Here is a 4,613-nt window from a genome sequence, read left to right on the forward strand (position 1 = left end):
GGAAAGGGTACAGTTTGAGGCCACTTTTGAAGTTTGGACCTCAACATGGGACTTTAGCCCGCAGCAAAAGCCATCAAGAGGCGGGGACTCCACGTGCACTGTTTGTTCTTCTCTAGTTTAATTTCATCCACATGGGCTGCCTATTTCTCTTTATTTTCATTTCATTTTTGGAGGGAGGGGATGCAACCTTACTTTCAACAAAACAGTTAATTTTACATTTTTGTCCATTTAATTCCCTCTCATAGTCCTAAAGATCCTGCAGTTGACTGTTTATTAAAAATTGTGTGGTTATTTCATGATCATACTGGAAATTATGACTGGAAAGGAGAGAATTTAATCTGCAGGACTTAAATATGCCAAACAAGTTCACGTGCAATAAAAAACAGTGACATGCCTCCGTGTCCACCAACCCTCTCTGCTAATGGGCGTTTTCACATCTCACTTGGATGGTAAGGTATTTGCATACTGATGAGTCTCATGCACTATACGATCCCAAGGTAGTTTGTGAATCATTAAAAAGAAGAGTCACTTTATAGTAAACACAGGTTGTGTTACATGCAACTCATGGTGATCTTATTCCTTGAATTCATGCATAAGAAGCTGTAGTGTCCTGGGGCTCAGAAATACCTGGATCAGAATCCTGGCACCATACCTGTCAGGCGTGTACCCTTGGGCATGGTACTAAATGTCTCTGAACTTCAGCTTCTTCACCTATAAAATGGGCATAAATGGTTAGATGTAAAGGTGTATTATTAGTCAGGGAGGCACAGAGAGAGAGAGAGAGATTGATTTTAAGGAATTGGCTCATGCAATGGTGGAGACTTGGTGAGTCCAAAATCTGCAGCATGGGCTGGCAGGCTGGAGACCCAGGGAAGAGTTACAGTTTGAGTCCAAAGGCCACCTACTGCCACAACTCCTTCCTGCTGAGGAGATCAGTCTGTGTTTATTCCAACCTTCAACTGATTGGGTGATGCCTACCCACAATATGGAGAGCAATCTGCTTTCCTCAGAGTCCACTGATTTAAGAGTTAATCTCATCTAAAAATTATCACAGAAACATCCACAATAATGCGTGACCAAATATGTGGGCACCATGGCCAAGTTGACACATAAAATTAAGCATCACATAAAAATTAAATAACAAACCTTTGGAAGAATGCTTGGCAAATTAATGGCTCAATAAACAGTAACTGCTGGTAAGAATTCAATTCAATAAATATTTTTTAGTATCTGCTGTGTAAAAGGTAAGAGGTCCAGAGAACATCAACATGAACGAATCATCTAGGTCACTCTGCTTAAACAAGGCAAATATAAGTGCCAACAAGGGAAGCATAAATTGCTATGAGAATTCTGGGAGAGGGTGGAGACTTTGGCAGTTTGCTCAGTCCTCCTGACTTTGGTGGTCTTGTGTCTCTTTGGTTAACAGATGCAGAAGTGCCCAACAGGAGAGGAGGAGACTCAGGCCAGGAAGAAAGAGCAGACAGGAAACCACTGGGAGAGAACTGCAGCCGTTTACCAAGGATGTGGTGTGGGGCAGTGATGTTCACCAGAGGCAGGTTGGGCACTGTTACCAACATGGAGGAGGAGGAGGAGGGGGGTGGGTGGGGGACAGGGGAGAAGAGATGCTGGGTAGATTTAACAAGAAAGATATGCCTTACAGGAAGTGCAGTGATACAAAATTTTAATTATTGCTACTATGTAGGGAAATTTTTTTTTTGCGGTAACCGGGCACGGGCCTCTCGCTGTTGTGGCCTCTCCTGTTGCGGAGCACAGGCTCCGGACGCGCAGGCTCAGAGGCCATGGCTCACGGGCCCAGCCGCTCCGCGGCATGTGGGATCTTCCCGGACTGGGGCATGAACCCGTGTCCCCTGCATCGGCAGGCGGACTCTCAACCACTGTGCCACCAGGGAAGCCCTGTAGGGCAATTTTTAATCAAAATGATCCCTCTGCTTTGCCTGCCCTCTGCACAAATGTTTAAAATCATGCTTCTGACTTTACATATTGTCTGAATCATCAATATTTACTGCCCTCACCCAAGAGATGTTCTTCCTACAAGTCTTATTCATCAGCACCTTGGCACAAAGGTGTATTTAAAATCCCCAGAAAATCTCAGTGCCTAAATGCCCATTGGCCCATGCAGCATCTCTGGGTCCAGCAGCTCCTGGCCTCATCTTGGGCCACCTTCCTTCTTGCACACAGGTGTCCTGGAGTTTCCTGACCACCCACCTGAACTTCACACATCCTCTCCCCCCTCTTCAGCTCCCTGCTTCTTCCCTCTTAACACAAGGGGCAGTAATCTTGCTTGTTTGTTTGTTATTTTCTTTCTCCTACAGTAGACTACAAGCTCCATAGGACCAGAAATGTGCCTGTCTTGTTGATGCCATACTGCAGTACCCAGATAGGAACACGATTAAATATTCGTTGAATGAATGAGTGAATGAATGAAAGAGTGAGTAAGCACACTGGGTCTCTCTGAACCTCAATCCGAGTCATTCTGTTTGAAGCCTGCACTGATTTCTGGTGCATAAAATGTACACAAAGCAATGATTATGAGACGATGACCACTAAGATTTGTGATTCTGTTACTCTTAACCTGGTTTGAACTCAATTCCATTAAAGTCTTCCAGATTTAACTAACCGCACCATCTGGTTCCAAACTCCACGGTCTCATTAAATGAGCAGTAATAATGAAAGTAATTGCAAAAGAGTATAGGAGATTAAGGAGGCAACAATAAAATAATGTTGCCAGCACAGGGCTATTGATTTTGCTTATAGCTTGCTGATGCAAGGATAGACCATTTTATTTCTCAAATTCATTTGGTTATAATAAACATTGACACCGGGCAGGCAGAACAGCCACCGATTAGTGCTAAAAAGCGATTACTACTAAAAATGCCTCTGCAGAGCTCCGTCATGTCTGGTAAACCTAGAAGATGAAATAGAAGTCAACAATTGAAATTCAAGCCATAATTATTTCTTTCATTATTCTTTTTCCGATCTGCAGAAATGTACATAGCGATAATTCCAGCAGCTTTCTGCTGTTCTAACAAAAATTTTTTAGCTAAGGTGTTAAAAATTCTGTGTCGCCCCACCTCCTTTAGTAGCTCTTCTGAACACTTCAGAGAGGGAGGCTCTAGGAATCTGTCCAGTGAGAGAAAGAGCTTTGCTCACTTTGATTTACTGGATTTAGCCAGCATTCTGCTCTAGAGATCAAAGAAAGCTTGGAGCTGTGTGGCTGACAGGGTTTTGGTGCTCTGGCCAGGTGTCAGGCCTGAGCCTTGGAGGTGCGAGAGCCAAGCTCAGGACATTGGACCACAAGAGACCTCCCAGTCCCACATAATAACAATCAGCCACAACTCTCTCAGAGACCTTTGTCTCAAAGCTAAGACCCAGCTCCACTAGACGACCAGCAAGCTCCAGTGCTGGACACCCCACGCCAAACAACTAGCAAGACAGGAACACAACATCACCCATTAGCAGAGAGGCTGCCTAAAATCATACTAAGTTCACAGACACCCTAAAACACACCACCAGACTCAGTCCTGCCCACCAGAAAGACAAGATCCAGCCTCATGCTTCAGAACACAGGCACCAGTCCTGTCCACCAGGAAGCCTACACAACCCACTGAACCAGCCTTACCCACTGGGGGAAGACACCAAAAACAATGGGAACTATGAACCTGCACCTGCAAAAAGGAGACCCCAAACACAGTAAGTTAAGCAAAATGAGAAGACAGAGAAATACACAGCAGATGAGGGAGCAAGATAAAAACCCACCAGACCAAACAAATGAAGAGGAAATAGGCAGTCTACCTGAAAATAATTCAGAGTAATAATGGTAAAGATGATCCAAAATCTTGGAAACAGAATGGAGAAAATACAAGAAACGTTTAACAAGGACCTAGAAGAACTAAAGAGCAAACAAACAATGATGAACAACACAATAAATGGAATTAAAAATGCTCTAGAAGGAAACAATAGCAGAATAACTGAGGCAGAAGAACAGATAAGTGACCTGGAAGATAAAATAGTGGAAATAATTACCACAGAGCAGAATAAAGAAAAAAGAATGAAAAGAATTGAGGACCATCTCAGAGAACTCTGAGACAATATTAAGTGCACCAACATTCAAATTATAGGGGTCTCAGAAGAAGAAGAGAAAAAGAAAGGGACTGAGAAAATATTTGAAGAGATTATAGTTGAAAACTTCCCTAATATGGGAAGGGAAATAGTCAAGTCCCGGAAGTGCAGAGAGTCCCATACAGGATAAATCCAAGAAGAAACATGCCAAGACACATATTAATCAAACTGTCAAAAATTAAATACAAAGAAAAAATATTAAAAGCAACAAGGGAAAAGCAACAAATAACATAAAAAGGAATCCCCATTATGTTAACAGCTAATCTTTCAGCAGAAACTCTGCAAGCCAGAAGGGAGTGGCAGGACATATTTAAAGTGATTAAAGGGAAAAACCTACAACCAAGATTACTCTACCCAGCAAGGATCTCATTCAGATTCGACAGAGAAATTAAAACCTTTACAGACAAGCAAAAGTTAAGAGAATTCAGCACCACCAAATCAGCTTTACAACAAAAGGAACTTCTCTAGGCAGG

This window comes from Mesoplodon mirus, assembly GCF_964341445.2.
Source record: "Mesoplodon mirus genome assembly, chromosome: 8".
Lineage (NCBI taxonomy): Eukaryota > Metazoa > Chordata > Mammalia > Artiodactyla > Ziphiidae > Mesoplodon > Mesoplodon mirus.